The following is a 22,557-nucleotide window of genomic DNA, read 5'->3' as shown; positions in this document are numbered from 1 at the left end:
CCACTCTCTGGCTAAAAAAATTCCTCCTCATCTCCATTCTAAAATGACTCACCTCTATTCAGTGTCCTTTGGTTTTAGACTCTCCCATCATAGGAAATATCCTCTCCACATCCACTCTATCAGGACCTTTCACCATTCGATAGGTTTCAGTGAGGTCACCCCTCATTCTTTGAATTCTAGTGAATACAGGCCCAGAACCATCAGATGCTCTTCATATGACCAGCCACTAAATCCTGGAATCATTTTTATGAACTCCTTTAAATCCTCTCCAGTTTCAGCACATCCTTTCTAAGATAAGGGGCCCAAACCTGCTCACAGTTCTCCAAGTGCTTTATAAAATCTCAACATTACATCCTTGCTTTTATATTCTATTATATTCTTGAAATTAATGCTAACATCACATTCACCTTCCTCACCACAGACTCAACCTTCAAATTAACCTTTAGAGAATCCTGCACAAGGACTCCCAATTCCCTTTGCACATCCTGCCTTTTATCCTTGGACAGTGGACTTAATTGAAGTACACACCTCTCCAAACTTCCAGTGTCTGGATTGGCTGCTGGTCAAAGCATTATTTTACTCTATATATGCCCTCTTCTTTGGCTTTTATGTTGGCTTTGACTCCTCTTGTTAGCCGCAGTTAGGTCATCTTGTCTTTAGGATACTTCTTCCTTTTTGGGATGTATATATCCTGTGCCTTCCGAATTGCTTCCAGAAATTCCAGCCATTGCTGCTCTGCCATCATCCCTGCCAGTGTTCTTTTCCAATCAATTCTGGCCAGCTCCTCTCTCATGCCTCTGTAATTCCCTTTACTCCACTGTCATACTGATATATCTGGCTTCAGTTTCTTCTCAAATTGCAGGGTGAATTCTGTCATAATATGATCACTCATTCCTAAGGGTTTCTTTATCTTAAGCTCTCTGATCAATTCCAGTTCATTGCACAATGATATCTGTACCATGTTTTTGCACTTCTCTCCCAAGATGTGATTTTTTTGGATCACATTGTCTCTACTCTTCTCCCTTTGCATTTTGATCACATTCTTCCTTCTCTTTTTTCACAACTGGATCACATTTTGCATTTTTTAAAATACTTTGGACTGTCCAGCACATATGCATCAAATTATAAGACTGGATGGAGACAAAATTCTTTCCAGTCAAATGATCACTATCATTATTTCTCTTATCAATTCTGACATTTTTCATTCAGTGAATTTGTTAACATTTACCACATAGACACAATGACCAATTAAAGATCTCTCAGCATTGTCAAAGATCCTTCCAGTCTGTCCCACAATCTCTTTGACCCCCTACCTTAGGCAGGATGTACCACAGCATAAGAACAAGAACTGTTAGGATGGGAAATAACTTCGTCCCCCAGGCTGTGAGACACTGAACACCCTGCCACCACTCAGGTCTCATTTCATATGAAGCGGCAGTAGCATTATACTCATTACTTTTTAACTTGTGTTGTAAGTGAACCTCATGTTAAAGATAAATCTTCTGGAACATACATTACTATTTGTTAATTTAATTTGCGTCATTATTTTGTGTGCTGTCTGTGAGTGATATGTACTGTGTAGTGCACCTTGGTCTGGATGAGCCTTGTTATGTTCACTGGTATACATTTGTACAGTTGAATGACAATAAAGTTGAACTTGACCTGCAGCAAGTTCCCAAAGTTTAATTGAGTGTAGGTATGTGTTACACTGATGTCAAGGTTTGGTGCGTACACCAGCCACCCTAATATACTCGCCATCTGATGCTAAAAAAACTATTCTGCTATTTGTATCACCTACAATGTCATAATCTTTACCCATTCTTCATAAACCAAGGCTCCAGCTCACATTGTACAACATCGACAGTGCTTTGTAAAAGTCAATCACAAAGAAATTGCTACGGCATTCCGCTAGAGCTCCCACTGTGCCTTGTGGAGGCCACTTATCATTTGCTGAATCGGTCTGTCAAGAAAGCTAAACAGATAGTTTTTACAGCATATGCAAGATTCCATATTCCCAATTAATGGGCACAAATTGGTGTCATTTAGTCCTCTACTGAGTGGAGATTCCCATTGCCATTCTGACCACTTCTCAAAATCTTTTCTTCTCTGGAGTTTGTATTTGGATCACCTTGAATCTCCTAAGAATTCACGGTTCTTCACTTCTGACCAGGCACAGGACTGGTTTAGTATCCCTTCACTGTTTTCTTTGTGTTTGTGGGTACATAAAACTCTAACAAGTATTACTTACCTCCTAGTTGGCAAGTGTTGAACTTCTGTGAGGATCACAGTACAGACCTTACAAAGTCATCAGTCAACTTTCAAAAAGAATTTGGAAAACTCTGTAATGCCAAAGAGCATTGTTTTTCTCAGAGACACCTATTCTGGGAGGCAATATTCTGATGCAGAGAATACTACTTAGGTGGATCACAGACCAACGGTGAACAGGAAGAGCTTTCCATCCCCAGAGGTTACAGGAACAACAGCTAGTTCAGTATCTTTGGTGCCCAGCTCTTAAAGATCAGTTATTCAGGAACATAGTCTATGCTATAATCAGGAGAAGGGCAAAAGATGTAAAAGGGAAGGGAAGAAGGAAATTATAAGCCAAACATCATACATGTAGAAGTTAAATTAACTTGCTAGTAGCACTTAGACAAATATAAAGCTGATCAGAGACAAGGGGAGTGATGTGTTAGCATTGTGGAGGCATAAAAGACTGCTCAGGCAGAAACATTTTGGTCCAAGGGTTTAATCTCCAGGGGTTTCCATCCTGGGGTTCACGCACTCCTCGGTTAATGGTAGGGTCCATGGCATAAAAAATGTTGGAAACCCCTGACCTTGACAGTAACAAAAGAGGGGAGATGACCAGCATAAAAAGCTGGAGGGAAAGGGTGGAGTGAGAGCTGGCAGGTGATAGGTGGATCTAGGTGGAGGGAAGGGTTGGTGATCGGCAGGTGAGGGAGGGGGTGACCACAAATCTATCAATATTAGCATTCATTAAGTCAATGACTGAGCATCTAGGGTCTTCCAGGGCAGAGAATTCTGAGCATCTGAAGTACTCTTAGTTAAGAATTTCATCTCATCTCCATCCTATGTCAGAGGCCGTCTATCCTGAACCTTTGCCCCTACTACTTAATTCTCTAGACAACCTCCCAGTCTTTATTCTGTCATTCTGTCTCTAATTACAGGCAGCCCTCGGTTACACAAGCTAAGCTAATTTTAAATATCCATTTTCTATAGTATGTCATGTCACATCATATCTTATCACTCTATACGTGCTTGCTATACATGAAATTCTTTCATTTCATTGGATCTACAGTCTTAACAATGCCATTAAACTATTGGAATATATATTGTATCCGGTTGTTAAAGAATGGCAATGTACTATTGAAAAATGCTTTTAAAAGTATGGGAGAATTTGAAAAAAATTGGATTTCTTTGAGTCAGTTCATCTATAATCTGGAGAACCCCTCTAATGTCCTTTCCTACTTCTTATAGGACAATTCCTTAGCCCCAGATATCGATCAATTAATCCATACTATACATTCTCCAAAGCAAATATATTGGTTTATGATAGTCACATGTACTGTGTAAACTTGTCTTATATATTGTCCATGCAGATCAAAACATTACACAGTGCATTGAGGTATGACAAAAACCTCACTATTGTGAGGTGTGACCAGGTATGACAAAAACAATGCAGAATAAAGCGTAGCAGCTACAGAGAAAGTGCAGGTAAACGATAATGTACAAGATCATAATAAGGTAGAATGTCAGGTCAAGAGTCTCTCTTGTACTAGGGAAGGATTCGATAGTCTTGTAACAGTGGGGCATGCTATACTTTCGGGCTTTTAAACCTTCAACCTGATGGGAGAGAAGAGAGGAGAGAATTTCCAGGGTTGGTGGGGTCTTTGAATATGCTGACTGTTTCATGAGAAGTAGACAGTGTTGAGGGGAGAATGGTCTTGTACATTCTGTGAATCACTATTGTGAATATTGTTCATTCTCTGAATCACTATCGTGAGTGTTGTTCTGTGATTCACTATTGTGAGTTTTGTTCATTCTGTGAATCACTATTGTGAGTGTTGTTCTGTGATTCATTATTGCAAGTTCTGTAAATCACTATTGTGAACATTGTTCATTCTGTGAATCACTATTGTGAGTTTTGTTCATTCTGTGAATCACTATTGTGAGTGTTGTTCTGTGATTCATTATTGCGAGTTCTGTAAATCACTATTGTGAACATTGTTCATTCTGTGAATCAGTATTGTGAGTGTTGTTCTGTGATTCACTATTGTAAGTTTTGTTCATTCTGCGAATCACTATTGTGACTGTTCTGTGATTCACTATTGCGAGTTCTGTAAATCACTATTGTGAACATTGTTCATTCTGTGAATCACTATTGTGAGTGTTGTTCGTTCTGTGATTCACTATTGCGAGATTTGTTCATTCTGTGAATCAGTATTGTGAGTGTTGTTCATTCTGGAAACAATATGGTACATTTTCTGATGAACTCTGTGAAATGTCTGCAGTCTGAAATGTCAATACATTAAAGTCATAGAACACTACAGCACAGAAATAGGCCTATCAACCTACCTGGTGTGTGTCAAACTACTAATCTGCCTGGACCATAGCCCTCCACACCCCACCCATCCACATACCTACCCAGATTTCTCTTCAATGATGAAATCGACCCCACATGCACCACTTGCACTGGCTGTTTATTCCACACTCTCACCACCCTCTGTGTGAAGAAGTTCCCCTCATGTTCCCATTAAACATTTCACCTTTCACCCTTAACCCATGACCTCTAGTTCTAGTCTCACCCAACCTCAGTGGAAGAAGTTTGCTTGGATTTACCCTATCTATACCCCTCATAATTTTGTATACCTGTATCAAATCTCCTCTCAATCTTCTACATTCTAGGGAATAAAGTACTAATCTATTCAACCTTTCCCTATAACTTGGGTCCTCGAGTCCTGGCAAGATCTTTGTAAACTTTCTTGTATTCATTCTCTGCATCTTCTTAAATGGTTAATGATAGAGTTTTGCTTTGTATTGCAATCTCTGGATTAAGCAGGATTCCTTCTGTACATTGCATGAATTCAGTGCTATTGGCATTGTGCATTCTGCAGAATCAGAAATATGTGTCCTGTTCTGGCTTCTGTAGTCTCTCTGACAATGAATGACACACTGCAGAATCATTGAATTAGTGTGCACTAGACGGGATGAAGTTGCGCACTGCAAACAAGATTGGACTTGTTTAATGCTCCCACGTTATATTGATGGGATATGAAGTCTGTTCTTTTACCATTCTCATCTGAATAGACACGGCCAAGGTGGAGAAATGGGAGCACGGGGGGGGGGGGGGGGGGGGGAGGTGGGGGGGAGAATAAGAATATGCTTGTCACTTGGGGAAAAGCACCAGAAGAAGCAGGAGGAAATTAAATAAGGCAAACCAAGGAGGTTAATGAGGATGTGGAGGATGGGTGCTTTGAATTGACTGATGACTGGATGAGCACATCCACACTAGCCCAGTCTTGAAAAAGACATCTTCCAGAATTAAAGTTCGACTGATTTTTCTGCGTGTTACAGTACGTTTCTTACATGTTTCAACCAAGTCCCTTCTTATTCTTCTAAACTCAAAGACCTAGACTTTCTCCACACCTGGCTACAGTCAGCTTGTACTTGGTAGCTATGCATGTACAAAGCATCCTCTAAACTGCCCTCCGTTTTCCACAAAGTGCAAAGAGTCTTCCTCGTGCAGGCACAGGTCAGAGGAAATGGGAGGCACAGCACCTTCTGACTTCCGAATCTGATTGTTGGGTGAAGTCCTAGGGGTTTGAAATTATCATAGTGAGGACCAGATTAGTCCTACCTTTTGTCTGTTCATTTACAGGATATTTGAAGTCAGTCATGACAGTGAGATTGTAATCACATACAGGCCAGAATGGGTAAGGATCTTCAATATATGATTTCATCCTCAAGGATAAAAGTGAACCAGCTGGAATTTTATGACCATTTGGTAGTTTCATATTTCTGTTGCAGAGGTTAGTTTTTTTAAGCATAGAGATTCCAGATTGATTTAAAAACTTGAATTTAAATCCTCCCAGGAATTTGAACATGTCCCTAGGTCACTTTTTGGTTTTTGAACTTTTTGAACTTTTATAAGCTGAGACAAGGGTGTGAGATTCAGAATTAGCAATGAGCATACCATCATACTCAGTGCTGTTTGATCCACCAACGGATTGCAAGAGGTGATCAGGAGGTAATAGTTACAGATATGATGAATGCAGTTGTTGAGACATTGCTATTTTCACTGATGTTAACCACTCATTAGATCATTTAGCTTTACACAGACTGGTGAGGAAGGGTCTCGGCCCGAAACGTTGACAGTGCTTCTCCCTATAAATGCTGCCTGGCCTGCTGTGTTCCACCAGCACTTTGTGTGTGTTGCTTGAATTTCCAGCATCTGCAGATTTTCTATTGTTTGTAGATATTTTAGGGATTTTAAATTTAGGGATCAGATATAAAGGGCATCACTCTATATTCAACTCCCTGGCAACCAATGTTCCCTCTAATTTTTAGTAATCTTATGTTGTGCAAATTTTTTTTCCTGTGACAAAAGTATGTGCGCACTGAATGCACACATGGCACAGTTTATGTAGGTTTACAAAATATTTGACATAAAACTGCACAGAATAACAACAAAATAACTTACATATTCTGTTAACTAGTTAACAGAAACATTTAGCTAAAAGATTATTTTCAATAAGTATAATTATTAATTACTACATTATTTTAGGTAACTAACCTTTTGTGCGCACATTAATTTCCTTTGTGCGCTGTTTGAAAAACGTGTATGCGCGCGCACACGTACAGCTTAGAGGGACCATAGCTGGCAACAGCCTTCCAGAGTCAGACTCGGAAGGCTTCACGGAGCCTCAAGTGGGCCGGGTCTGTCACTGTGTGTGTTGCCTTCTGCAAGGATTTTGTGGGCAGCCACTGAGAAGTCTGACTTTACCACAGTTACTCTGAGTTCTCCCCATTGTGACTTCCTGCTGTTGTGATAGGCAACATTCACCTCCCCTCTGCTAGGTAGGCCCAAGGACAATTTTAATTAATCAGATTAGTTTCAGGTGGTGTGTGGGACTTCTGATGTTAATTTGATAGTGTTTTCCAAATCCGCAATGCCATCGCCGAAAAAGGACAAGCACAACAAATTTATAGGAGTGCCGCTAGCTGCAGATTCCTCTCCCAGTCACACACTATTGTTACGTACCCCGTAACTGGGTTTACAGACCAGCAAAGATAGAAGAATCCGTTGGAGTCTGGTGGTACCGAAAACTAAAAGTGTTTATTAGTAAACTACACAATACAGTATCAAAAATGCAAATATACATATAAAACAGGTTAGGAATAATAAACATAAAAGTGTAGGAATAATAATAAGCAATAATAAACAAGCTCTATCAAGCAGTTCAGTTCATGCATACTGAGGTAGTTGTGGTTGTTATATTGTAATGTTGGAGAGAGAGAGAGAGCGAGCAAGAGAATAGGCAGCTGCAGCAGGCAAACCTTCTGTTGCTTTCTTATCTTTCTTATTCCGTCGTATCGTTGTGGTCATTCAGTTATGACCCCTCTGTTCTTCAGCTAGACCGTTCTTCTGTGGTGGACTCGTCACTCTGGCATGAGTGGACACACACACAAGCCCCCACCGGCCCTGCTGTAACACTGTGAGCTTTACTGACCGATCTCCTGATTCGGTCTCCGAATCCCCCACCTTCCTGTGGGTTCCCAACACTCAGTCAGTGTCCACTGGTGTGTCTGAAGGGTGTCTCCTCAGACCTGTCTTCTATCCCTACTGACGGGGTATCAGCCATCCATCAACTCTGAATGACTGTGTCCATCAAATCAGGCCACTCCTGCTGTCTCCTTAGGAATGTTAACAAGCAAAGTAACATCCTTGCAGCAAAAGATTGTTTACCTTTCTATCAGTGAAGAAGCCATAATACATAAATCAAATGTCTCTCTATCTCTGTTATCTGTAGTAGATGTTTCTGCCTCTGTGCTTCATCTCTCTCTCCCAGTAGCAGCATAGTTCATAGTTCTCAAGGGGGGGGGGAAGGTTAACTCTTCACCCCATTTCCATCAGGTCTGTTCAGCACTCATAACACTATCCTAACACCGTCATTGGCTCTAAATGCTGGAACTCCCAACCCAATGGCATTGTGAGAATACAGGCCATTTCTGCTGACAAACTGGTTCCATTTTTACAGATGTCCTTAATTCAATTTTTCCCATGTTAGAAAATATACAAAAATCATTTGATATGGTAACTATATCTCTACAGTATTGTAATAAATGGCATCAAAAACACTTACGATTGATTAGAAAGATCAATTAGTGAAAGTGGAGAGAGAGGGGAAAACTAGTGAATCTAATAATATGGGGGTTCATTCATATCCCTGGGTGCCCATAAGTCAAACATTCATAACCTGAGGACAGCCTGTGCCTTCATGGGAAGTACCAGTGAAGGTAGCTTACCGATATCTTGTGTTCAAGAAGGTAGCTCACCATCATCTTTTCAAGGGCTATTAGATCTTGGTAGTAAACTTCGGTCTTGCCAGCAATGTCCAAATTGTAAAGCGTGAATGAATTTAAAGAAAACTCTCCTTTGTGGGTCACGAATGTGAAACATATGCCGTGAGTAAGTGCACAAAGCATCAGGCCCAGGGGGATTTACATCATCTGCAGGAGGTGCTCATTGGGCTGAGGAACATCAGTGGGTTAAAGGAATTGTTGATAATTCACTCCTATTGACGTCAATGGATCTGAGGTTGAGAGGGTTAACAGCTTTGTTCCTTGGCATCCACATCACCAAGGACCTCATGTGGTCTGTACACACCAGCTGTGTGGTGAAAAAGGCACAACAGCTCCTCTTTCACCTCAGATGGTTGAAGAAGTTTGGTATGGGCTGCCAAATCCTAATAACTTTCTGTAGGGGCACAATTGAGAACATCCTGACTGGCTGCATCACTGCCGGGTATGGAAACTGTACTTGCCTCAATCGCAGGACTCTGCAGAGAGTGGTGCGGACAGCCCAGCACATCTGTAGATGTGAACTTCCCATGATTCAGGACATTTACAAGGTCAGGTGTGTAAAAAAGGGCCTGAAGGACCACTGGGAACCCAAGTCACCCCAACCACAAACTGTTCCAGCTGCTACCATCCTGGAAGCGGTACCGCAGCATAAAAGCCAGGACCAACATGCTCCGGGACAGCTTCTTCCACCGGGCCATCAGCTCACGCTGATTTGAGTGTATTTCTATATTACATTGACTGTTCTATTTATTACAAATTACTATGATTGCACATTTAGACAGAGACGTAAAGTAAAGATTTTTACTCCTCAATGTAAGTGAAATAATTGAAATAAAGTTCAATTGGAAAGGCTGCATTGGGCACACGTCAATCCAACTATGTGTGTGAATAGCACTGAATCAAGCTGTTGCAAGTCTCCCATGTTTTGTCACATCAGTTCATAGTTGCACAAACAATTTGTACATTGTAGACTTAAGTAAATGCAGAGCACCAGGGGTCTTGAACGAGAATGGCTGCTTTATTAGAATGCTTTAGAATGGCAGGATAGAAGAAGGAACTGTTGTGGAGTTTAAAATTCAACTATCAGTTTCTTTGGTAGTTATATATTATATATTATATCAGTATAATATATAATAGCATTTAATAATGAAAAATGCTTAGGGAATCTACAAAATACACATTCATTACAGATGTACCTATTTTTAAAAACTACTTAAATTAATTTTAGCTCTTTTGAAATGTCTCTTCTGCAGTCAAAGAATGTGACAGAGTTCTGCGGCCTCCTATCCCACCCCCAGAGGCCGGTCAGGGCCTGTGCTTTTTGTATAATGGATGCCCCAGAGCCGCAAGCGACAGGTAATGTGCAGACCAATCACAAGGCCTGGGCCGTGGCAGGCCTTGAGGGAAATGTGAGCTGTCTCAACAAGATCAGTGCTGTAGCACCGTGCTGATGTGATTCACAACAAGAATGTTCCTTTGTGTTCGATGTGTTTTCAGGCAATGCAGAATTTGTCTTTAAGCAATTAACTTCAGTTTTACCTGGGCTCCTTTTCACTACATTGAACAAATGCCACCTTGATGTCGAGAGTGGTTTTCTTACTTCACTTCCAAATTCAGCTCGAGTATGCATTCTTGAACTAGACCTACAAAAAGTTCTAAAGCCAGTCGATCCACGTAGAAGCCAAATGGAAGGTCAATAAGTTTGTTATTGATCAAATACGAGGAAATCTGCAGATGCTGGAAATTCAAACAACACACGCAAAATGCTGACGAAGGGTCTCGGCCCGAAACATCAACAGTGTTTCTCCTTATAGATGCTGCCTGGCCTGCTGTGTTCCACCAGCATTTTGTGTGTGTTGTTTGTTACTGATCAGCTCTGTTTTAGTGCTCTGCCCATTACTTTTCACTGATGATTGTGCGTAGTCTAATGGGATGGTAACTGGCTCGACTGGATTTGCCTACCTATTGTGGATAGCAATTTGCCACATTTTTTGGCAGATTAATGTTATTGAGGGGTTTCTGCTCTGTTCTCAAAACTGAGCTACACTGTTAAAGTTACAACTAAGAATGAGCGGAGTAGATGTGCTGCCATCTGAACTGCTTAGGATTAACTGAAATCTGCTTCTGGTGAGAAAAGATGTTTGAGCCCGTGACCCTGCAGCAATGGTCTTGTGCTAACAGACTTACCGATGTTCAGTCCAGGCCCTTACTTCACACCGTATTGCAGGTCTTGACTAAGCATGCAAAATGGAGATGAGTTTCTGAAGTGAGATGAGAAGACAGCTTCTGATCTCGAGGTAATGTTTGCTCAATGGGCCAACAAGAGGAAAAGGAAACGTCTCCACTGACGAGAGACAAACCTAACAAAAATGTCTGTGATTGTTGGAGACCAGTCATCTCAGAACTGCAAGAAATCTTCAGCACAGACTCATTTTTAAACTGTGACCCATATTTCTAGATTCTCCCACAAGAAGAAACATTCTTTTCACATACACCCTATCGAGACCTGTCAGAATCTCATTTCAAACACATCATGTCTTGCTCTCCAAAGGTCCACTGAATATAAACCCAGTTGGTCAAATCTTTCCTCGTAGATACTGTCTCTTAAGCACCTTTCTTCAGTAGTAGGGGAATTTTCCCTTGATCAATTAACATCAGTTTTACTCAGGCCCTGTATTGCCACATTGAACAAATCCCATCTTGAGGTTAGGACAGTCCTCTCATCTTACTTCTCAGGAGCACCAAGGTGTGAGTAATGTTGGCCTTTTTAATGATGCCCACACAGCAACAAATAAAATGCATAGAAACATAGAAAATAGGTGCAGGAGTAGGCCATTCGGCCCTTCGAGCCTGCACTGCCATTCAGTATGATCATGGCTGATCATCCAACTCAGAACCCTGTACATGCTTTCTCTCCATACCCCCTGATCCCTTTAGCCACAAGGGCCATATCTAACTTCCTCTTAAATATAGCCAATGAACTGGCCTCAATTGTTTCCTGTGGCAGAGAATTCCACAGATTCACCACTCTCTGTATGAAGAAGTTTTTCCTCATCTCGGTTCTAAAAGGCTTCCCCTTTATCCTTAAACTGTGACCCCTCGTTCTGGACTTCCCCAACATTGGAAACAATCTTCCTGCATCTAGCCTGCCCAATCCCTTTAGAATTTTATACGTTTCAATAAGATCCCCCCTCAATCTTCTAAATTCCAGTGAGTATAAGCCTAGTCGATCCAGTCTTTCTTCATATGAAAGTTCTGCCATCCCAGGAATCAATCTGGTGAACCTTCTCTGTACTCCCTCTATGGCAAGAATGTCTTTCCTCAGATTAGGGGACCAAAACTGCACACAGTACTCCAGCTGTGGTCTCACCAAGGCCTTGTACAACTGCAGTAGAACCTCCCTGCTCCTGTACTCAAATCCTTTTGCTATGAATGGCAACATACCATTTGCCTTTTTCACCGCCTGCTGTACCTGCATGCCCACCTTCAATGACTGGTGTACAATGACACCCAGGTCTCGTTGCATCTCCCCTTTTCCTAATCGGCCACCGTTCAGATAATAATCTGTTTTCCTGTTCTTGCAACCAAAGTGGATAACCTCACATTTATCCACATTAAATTGCATCTGCCATGAATTTGCCCACTCACCTAACCTATCCAAGTCACCCTGCATCCTCTTAGCATCCTCCTCACAGCTAACACTGCCGCCCAACTTCGTGTCATCCGCAAACTTGGAGATGCTGCATTTAATTCCCTCGTCTAAATCATTAATATATATTGTAAACAACTGGGGTCTTAGCACTGAGCCTTGCGGTACCCCACTAGTCACTGCCTGCCATTCTGAAAAGGTCCCGTTTACTCCCACTCTTTGCTTCCTGTCTGCCAACCAATTATGCATGGGCATAATGCGTGTTTAAATTATTTAGCTGGAATGCCTGCAGAACCAACTTTAATATTATGTGAACAGACACAATGCAGATGCAGAAAGTTGTTCTCCCAAATTGATCTCTTTTGCATCAACTTTGTATTTGGCAAATTAGCACAATTATTTCTGATAGGAATACATCCAACGGACTAGACAGCACAACTGGGATAGAAGGGCCAATGTTTATTTAAAAAAACTTACACCTAAAGTTAAAATAACCTTACAGAAATGTGAAAGCAATTATTTAATCAGAGAAAGAATCCCTCTGATCTGTTGTGGAATCTTCTGTAAATAAGGGAAGTTGAGACTAGGCATCAGTTGTGGACAGGGAATCGTTTCAGTACAAAGTCGACAAAAATGGTGTTAAATGTATTAATTAAACAATAATCTGCAAACAAGCATTATTATAACAGAATGAAGGAATAGTGCTAATTATATTCATTCTGTTGTACATACATGCTGTTGTGCTGGAGAAGGATCATTCTTTGCCAGAAACTTTCCATAATCGACGGTTGCTGCAAAAGAATTTGAAGAACACAATTAATCATACCATAACTTTCTCGTATCACAAAGAATGGTGCTTGACTGAGTAAATGCTAAAAAGGACACAGGATAAATATACAAGCAACACACACAAAACGCTGGTGGAACGCAGCAGGCCGGGCAGCATCTATAGAGAGAAGCACTGTCGACAGGTGAATATATATTGCTTTTGATGAGTTTCCCAGAGTTCCTCAACAAAAAGCAACCATGGCTTTATATTTACATTTTTAAAAAAAAACGATACCAAGGATCTGCTCAGAGGCCACTAGGTACAGACACTCCTCCTGTACCATTAAGGAACACAGAAAACAGTCCTGGGTTTAACTGTGCGTTGGAATGGAGTTAACTAATCTATGGTAGATGAACAGTATAGGCTCTATAGTTAGTCCCAGCACTCCTCAGTGAGAGAAAAGAAAAACAACATTGTACTTTCTTGCAAATACTTTTCAAAATAATTATTAGAAATTCTGTAAATGTAGTCATCAGATTAAAACAGGATTAGGATCAGCTATGATGCTTTGCATGGGCCTCCTGGCAGGCATCACACACTGTCAGGTAACAGTAGTGGGGCTGCTGACAAATAATACGTACAGTACATACAACTATCTCCTTAGAGAATATAAGGGAGGTAAAAACCAGAAAACCTGCTTATCAATGCCAGTGTGATTATAAAAGGTGTTAATAGCATTTTAGCCAGAACTCATATCCCTCAAAGATCACACAACTTAACAATTATATTAAGATATTAACAATTAAATTAAGAAAATGGTACTTGTATAGGCACAACGTTTGAACACAAACTTGGAGCTACCCTTTCCTCTCACACCAAAGACATTTATGCACAATATTAACGTTTTTAAACAAAACTACAATCAAGCTTGTAGATTCAATTGATTCTCCAGGATTTTTTTTAAAAACATGCTCATCAGGTTTAAAATATATTTCCACATGTGAAGAGGAAGCTTAAAACACGGTCACACAGCAAACACCACTAAAGAATGCCATAACTTTATATAGAGTAACTCTACTGACCACTGCAAGGTTTGTCACAGACTGTGAGAACTTTTAAAAAGAAGATTGAGGTTTGCACCAGCTAATTTTTTGTTACTTTAGCAATTTTCCCTCTGGCCATCAAATGTGCATCTTGATACACAATACATCTGTGCTAGACATGCACAGACGTATCTTGTGTTTCTCAGTCTCGTTCCATCTATTCCTCTTACTGCTGTGCAATTACCCGTAGGTACACCCTGACACTGGTTCACAAAATAGCTTAATCAATGTGCACCAAGATACAACATTCTCTTTATTTTATTTAATGTTTTTAAACAAGTTTTGCAATCTGTGAAGAACAACTCTCCCACATCCCCTTTCTCCACATTTCTGCTGACAACATAGAGAAATGTTATGAAGACCTATAATGATCACCGCAGACAAAACTTAGCATAATTTCACAAGTAATGCTCAAAAAGGAGAATTGCAAGGAGAATGATATCACTGATTCAAGAACCATATTAGAAAAAGAAGGGCAAACCAGCTGAATTTGGACCAGACAATTTTGTTATAATTTAATATTTTCAATACTGGATTTATAAATTTATTTTAATTAATATTTTATTGTTTGGAAAATAATTTAAATATGTTTGTAATTATTTGGTACTAATTTAGCAGAGGGAACTATCTCAGTAACAAAAATTAGCTGGTTCAAATGTTTAAATGTCCCTGAAAAACTATGAAAACCAATTCCAACTTTCATTGCCTGTCAGCATGTCTTGGGACAAGGTCACATGACTCTATCAGCTGAGCTACTCATTGCTGGCCAGTAAGAGAAGCTATCTGAATCCAAAGCTTAGGCCGTGGCTCCAGATCCTACCCACTGTTTCCCTGATGACTGGGTGATAAATGTCTGCACCTCTGGAACTGGGCCATTGCTAACTGATAAGAGGGTTCCTGCTGTTTAAGGGCACCTGACCACAAAGCATCGCATAAATATGTTATTTTGAGTTTTGGGAGTGTGCTGCTGAGAATGGGCCCTGACAAAGGTCCATCGATCACCCTGTGCTGAGGGGAAGTGGCACTGGGTAACATCTGCTGGGAAATCTGCACCGTATCTCCCAGAGCCTAAAAGAAAGGTGAAATAAACTCCACCAACTCTCTCACATGGGCACATAGTCACATTTCATCAGTCCAGCAGCATAATGTGGCTGGAAAGATCAGTCTGAACAGGTGAGAGGAGACCTTTCCAATCCTCAATGCGGTCAAGGCTGGAGGAGTATGTACTCCAGTTAACAGGCCTGGGGTGACAGAGTAGAAAACTCTGACGAGAACCAAGTGTATAACAGGTGACGGAAGGCAAGTAATGAAAGCTGCACTTCCTCCCAATGTCTACTGACCACAATTGTTGGGTTTGGAGGCTTGTGTGCCTCAGTGACCTGGAGAATGACCTGGAGAGCTATGCTGGCAGGAGTCAGGGCTTTATGCTTTGGCTCTTGTTAGGGTCACCCATGTCAAACAGCTGGAAGGGTAGAGGCCGGACTAAGAGTAGTCTACTGGTCCCCCAGGTTCGGGGGTTCAATTCAGGGCTAACATCCCCGACTAGTAAAACAGACACAGCAATGAAGAACCCTTCTAATCTCAGTGCAACAGTATTCCTGAGTCTCCACCAGGCTCTTGGATGACTGGCACTAGTGAAGACCAAGAGGATGCTACTGATATGATGAAGGAAGCCATGAACACTGCCAGGGATGACGGACCTTCATTGTTGTCCTAAACAACAGCGATGTAATGGGCAGTAAGTTAAAAATAAATGGGTCTGGTGTGACAGATTAGAAAGCTCTCATGGGAACCAAGTGTATTACAGGAGATGGAAGGCAAGTAATTAAACCTGCCCTTTCCGAAGGCTCCCTTCTTCCCAATGTACTGTGCATGTCTACTGAACATAGGCGGTAGGGCTGGTGGGTGATCACACTTTGAGGACAACTCCAATGTAGAAGTGATGGAGGAGAACACTATCAATGTGCTTGGCACTTCAACAATCTCAGAAAGCTGTCAGTTCCTGTCATCATTGACAAGCTCCAAATGTTGTCCGTGAATTCCTTTGTCGTGATGATTATGGTCTCCAGGCTTAGAGTTTAATAGACTGTGCAGCAGGGATTTCCAGAAAAATTGAGCTTTTCTTATTGCTGGTTTTCTGTGTATTTTCTCTGTGTAATGCTGCTCTCTATCACTTTCTACAAGCACCTCCAATTGATCAACTGTAAGGTCTTACAGCGACAGTCTCTTAACTATGCAGATTCAATCTCCACAAACGACTCTTAAGGAGACATACTGCAATAAAATCAGCCTTCCCACAGCCACGGGAGAGCCTGTTGGTGATGAGTGGATGCAGTAGGGCTCGGAGAGTGTTCTCAAAGGGAGAGAGATTTAATTTGTTTGTTTATTTAGAGATACAGCGTGGAATAGACCTTTCCAGTCCAACAAGCCGTATTTCCCAGTAAGCCACCTGTTTAACCCTAGTGTAATCACAGGACAAATTACAATGACCAATTAAGCTACAAACCAGTACATCCGGGGGAGGTTTGACCTGACAAAAGGGACGGGTTACAGCTGAACCCGAGGAAGTCCAATGTCCTTGCGGGCAGGTTGGCTAGAGTTGTTTGGGTGGGTTTAAACTAATTTGGCAAGAGGATGGGAACTGGAGTGATGGTGCTGATGATGGCTTTCAAGTTAGTTTGCAAACAGGCGATGTGTAGTGAGGAGAGGCTGTTGATAGGGCAAAATTGCAGTCAACAGGATAATCTGCAATGTAAAAGGTGGACAAAATTGAAAAGGGTGAATACAGGACTGAAGGTGTTTTATTTGAATGCACACAGTATACGGAATCAGATAGATGAACTTGTAGCACAGTTATAGATTGGCAAATATGATGTTGTAGGCATCAGTGATTCATGGCTGAAAGAAGATTATAGCTAGGAGCCTAATGTCCAAGGAAATATATATTGTATCAAAAGGACAGACAGAAAGGACAAGGGGATGGGGTTGCTCTAATGGTAAACAATTCATTAGAAAGAGGTGACATAGTGTCGGAAGGTGTTGAATCATTATGGATAGAGCTAAGGAACTGCAAGGGCAAAAATACCCTGATGGGAGTTGTATACAGAGCCCCAAACAGTAGTAAGGATGCAGTCTACATGTTACAATGAGAGATGGAAAATACGTGCCAAAAGGGCAATGTTAAACAGTCATCGGGAATTCAATATGCAGGTAGGTTGGGACAATGTGGTTGGTGCTGGATTTCAGGAGGGGAATTTTCTAGAATACCTATGAGATGGCTTTTTAGAGCAGCTCGTGTTTGAGCCCACTAGGGGATCAGCTATTCTGGACTGGCTGTTGTGCAATGAGCTAGAATCGAGAAGAGAGCTTAAGGTAAAAGAACCCTTTAGGGAAAATGGTCATAATATGATCAAGTTCACCCTGAACTTTGAGAAGGAGAAGCTAAACTCAGATGTATCTGTATTACAGTGGAGTAAAGGGAATTACAGAGGCCTGAGAGAGGAGCTGGCCAGAATTGATTGGAAAAGAACACTGGCAGGGATGATGGCAGAGCAGCAATGGCTGGAATTTCTGGAAGCAATTTGGAAGTCACAGGATATGTACATCCAAAAGAGGAAGAAGCATTGTAAAGGCAAGGTAACACAAGCATGACTAACAAAAGAAGTCAAAGCCAACATGGCCAAAGAGAGGGCACAGAATAGAGCAAAATTCAGTGGGAAGTTAGATTGGGAAGCTTTTAAATACCAACAGAAGACAACTAAAAAAGTCATTAAAAGATGGAGAATGACAATAAGCTAGCCAATAATATTAAAGAGGATACCAAAAGTTTCTTCAGATACATAAAGAATAAAAGACAGGCAAGAGTGGATTTCGGACTGCTGGAAAATGATGCTGGAGAGATAGTAGTGGGAGACAAGGAAATGGCAGAAGAACTGAAGAAGTATTTTGCATCAATTTTCACTGTGGAAGACACTAACAGTATGATGGCAGCTCTAGGTGTTGGGGGTCATGAAGTGGGTCAAGTTACCATTACTAGAGAGAAGGTTCTTGGAAAACTGAAAGGTCTGAAGGTAGATAAGTTACCTGGACTAGTCGGTGTACACCCCAGGGTTCTGTAAGAGGTGGCTGAAGAGATTGTAAGGCATTAGTAATGATCTTTCAAGAATCAAGAATTGTTCCAGAAGACTGGAAAATTGCAAATGTCACTCCACTCTTCAAGAAGGGAGAGAGGCAGAAGAAAGGAAATTATAGGCCAGTTAGTCTGACCTCAGTGGTTGGGAAGATGTTGGAGTTGATTGTTAAGGACGTGGTTTTGGGGTACTTGGAGGCACATGATAAAATAAACTGTAGTCAGCATGGTTTCATCAAGGGAAAATCTTGTCTGATAAATCTGTTGGAATTCTTTAAAGAAAGTACAAGCTTGACAGACAAAGGGGAACCAGTGGATGTTGTGTAAATATGATGTTAGCATTTATTTCAAGAGGACTGGAATATAAAAGCAAGGGAGTAACGTTGAGACTTTATAAAGCAGTGGTGAGGCTTCACTTGGAGTACTGTGAGCAGTTTTAAGCCTCTTATCTTAGCAAGGAAGTGCTGAAACTGGAGAGGGTTCAAAGGAGGTTCACAAAAGTGATTCCAGAATTAAACGGCTTGTCATATGAAGAATGATAGCTCTGGACCTGTATTCACTAGAATTCAGAAGAATGAGGAATGACCTCGTTGAATCCTATTGAATAGTGAATGGCCTTGATATTTCCTATCGTGGGAGTGTCTAAGAGCAGAGGGCACAGCCTCAGAATAGAAGGATGTCCTTTTAGAATGGAGATGAGGAGGAATTGCTTTAGTCAGGGAGAGACGAATCTGTAGAATTCTTTGCCACAGGTATTTGTGGAGGCAGTCTTTGTGTATATTTAAGGCAGAGCTTGATAAAGTCTTGACTGATCAGGGTTTGAAGGGATACAGGGGGAAGGGAGGAGATTGGGGCTGAGAGGAAAAATGGATCAGCCATGACAAAATGGTAGAGCAGACTCGATGGGCCAAATGGCCTAATTCTGCTCCTGTATCTTACGTTTTTATTATCTTTGGGAGGAAACCAGAGCACCTGGAGGAAACCCACGCATTCATGGGGAATATATACAAACTCCTTACAGGTGACGTCGGAATTGCTCTCCGAGCTCTGACACCTCGAGCTGTAATAGCGTTGTGCTAACCGCTAAACCACCACGGTGTCCCTGGGCACACCAATGAAAAACCAAGCCTATAGAGGCATAATCATCGTGCAAGGAGACCACAGATGGTCCTGAGGACTATAGCTAGGGACTCCTGGCAGGAAGATGCTGAGAGATAACTATCATCAGTGACTGTCTGTAGTTTCAGGAACTACGATATGCAGGTTAATCCCGGGGCATCATCTGCCAACTCCCCTAGGCTGAAGGAAAAGGGGATTAAATCTCCTCTCCTTGATTATGGAGTCTACATGATTTTCTTGTATGGTAATGACCAACAAACTATGAGATGAATCAGCAGTCACAGCCGTTATCCTAGGGAGATTGTTTGCTAGTGCTGTTGGGGAGGTTTTAAACTAATATGGTAGGGGGATGGGAACCCACGCAGAAAAGAAGAGGAAAGTGGTGCAGGGACCAAAGCTAGAGTTAGTGAAGAAAAAAGTAAGAGTAGAGTGCATAAAAGTAAAAAGCAAAAATCGCATAGGTCACTTAGATTCTAAAAGGACAATGAGCATAAGGGCACTTTATCTAAATGTCCATAGTATTAGAAACAAGGTTAGTGAACTTGTGGCACAGATCAGTACCAAGGCACATGATTAAGTGGCCATTACTGAAACCTGGTTGCAAGGTGGAGATGACTGGGAATTAAATATCCAAGGGTATCAGGTAATACAGAAAGATAGGCAGGAATGCAGAGGAGGTGGGGTGGTGCTCTTAATTAAGGATGAGATCAGGGCAATATTGAGAGATGATATAAAATCTACGGAGCAGAAAGTTGAGTCCATCTGGGTAGAGATTAAGAATAGTAAAGGGAAAAAAATCACTGGTGGGAGTTGTCTATAGGCCACCTAATTAAAAATATTGCAGTGGCAGAGGCGATTAACCAAGAAATAACTGAAGCTTGTAAGAATGGAACAGCAGTTGTCATGGGGATTTTAACCTCCACACAGATTGGATGGATCAGGTTGGTCAAGGAAGTCTTGAGGAGGACTTCATAGAATGCATCCGTGATGGCTTTCCTGAGTAGCATGTTAGTGAACCTACAAGGGAAAATATTATCTTAGATCTAGTCCTGTGCAATGTGACAGGTAAGGTGAACGATCTTGGAGTCAGGGATCCTCTTGGAAAGAGTGATCACGGTATGATTGAATTTCACATTCAGATGGAGGATGAAATAGACCTAAAACTAGAGTGTTATGCTTGAACAAGGGAGACTACAACGGGATGAGGGAGGAGTTGGCTAATGTGGATTGGGAGCGCTGGCTATTTGGTAGGACAGTTGAGGAACAGTGGAATACTTGCAAAGAGATTTTTCACAGTGCTCAACAAAATTATATTCCAGTCAAAAGTAAAGACAGTAAGTGTGGGGAGAGCCAGCCTTGGATAACTAAGGAAATAAAAGACAGTATCAAATTAAAAGCTCATGTGTACAAAGTCGCAAAGAGTAGTGGGAGACTGGAGGATTGAGAAAACTTTAAAAAGCAACAGAGAACAACTAAACAAGAAATAAGGAAAGGGAAGCTGGAGTACGAAAGTAAATAAGCACAAAATATAAAAACAGATAGCAAAAGTTTTTATAAATATATAAAGCGGAAGAGGGTGGTTAAAGTCAATGTAGGTCCCTTGGAAGATGAGAAGGGGAAATTGATATTGGGCGATAAGGAAATGGCTGAGGCACTGAATGACTATTTTGTGTCGGTCTTCACGGTTGAGGACACGTCTAATATGCCAAAGAAGGATGTTATGGACGAAATGGGAGGTGAGGGCCTTGATAAAATCACTGTCACTAAAGAGATAGTGATGAGTAAACTGGAGGGCCTGAAGGTAGATAAGTCCCCTGGTCCTGATGGGATGCATCCCAGGGTGCTGAGGGAATTGATGGAGGTTATAGTAGACGCGTTGGTAATCATTTATCAAAATTCTCTAGACTCTGGGCAGGTCCTGGCAGATTGGAAGACAGCAAATGTCATGCTACTTTTTAAAAAAGGATATAGGCAAAAGACGGGCAACTATAGGCCAGTTAGCTTAACATCTGTAGTCGGGAAAATGCTTGAAGCTGTCATTGAGGAAGAAATAGCAAAACATTTAGAAAGGAGTGGTTCCATTAGACAGACGCAGCATGGATTCAGAAAGGGCAGGTCCTGTTTGACAAACTTACTGGAGTTCTTTGAGGACATAATGAGTGCAGTGGATAGAGGGGAACAGGTGGATGTTGTATACGTGGATTTCCAGAAGGCATTCGATAAGGTACTGAACAAGAGACTTATAAATAAGATATGGATGCATGGAGTCGGAGGAAGTGTATTGGCATGGACAGTGGATTGGTTAACCGATAGAAGGCAGAGATTTGGTATAAATGGGTGTTTCTTCGGTTGGCAGTCAGTGGTGTGTGGGGTGCCACAGGGGTTGGTGTTGGACCCGCAGCTGTTTACCATTTACATTGATGATTTGGAAGAGGGGACTGAGTGTAGCGTAGCAAAATTTGCTGATGACACTAAACGTAGTGGAAAAGCAAATTGTACAGAGGATATGGAGAGTCTGCAGAGGGATATGGATAGGTTAAGTGAGTGGGCCAAGGTCTGGCAGATGGAATACAATGTTGGTAAATGCGAAATCATCCACTTTGGAAGGACTAATAGAAGAGCAGATTATTATTTAAATGGTGAAAGATTGCAGCAGGCTGTTGTGCAGAGGGACTTGGGAGTGTTTGTGCATGAATCGCAAAAAGTTAGCTTTCAGGTGGAACAGGTTATTAAATTTGCTGCTGATACTAAGCTGGGTGGCAGTGTGACATGTGATGAGGATGTTAGGAGAATTCAGGGTGACTTGGATAGGCTGGGTGAGTGGGCAGATACTTGGCAGATGGCGTTTAATGTGAATAAGTGTGAGGTTATCCACTTTGGGAGTAAGAACAGGAAGGCAGATTATTATCTGAACGGTATAGAGTTGGGTAAGGGAGTAATACAAAGAGATCTCGGAGTCCTTGTTCATCAGTCACTGAAGGTGAATGAGCAAGCGCAGCAGGCAGTGAAGAAGGCTGATGGAATGTTGGCCTTTATTACAAAGGGAATTGAGTACAAGAGCAAGGAAATCCTCTTGCATTTGTACAGAGCCCTGGTGAGACCACACCTGGAGTATTGTGTACAGTTTTGGTCTCCAGGGTTAAGGAAGGACATCCTGGCTGTAGAGGAAGTGCAGCGTAGATTCACG

Source organism: Hemitrygon akajei, chromosome 4 (genome assembly GCF_048418815.1).
Source record: "Hemitrygon akajei chromosome 4, sHemAka1.3, whole genome shotgun sequence".
Lineage (NCBI taxonomy): Eukaryota > Metazoa > Chordata > Chondrichthyes > Myliobatiformes > Dasyatidae > Hemitrygon > Hemitrygon akajei.
Note: the sequence above shows the minus strand (reverse complement) of the source record.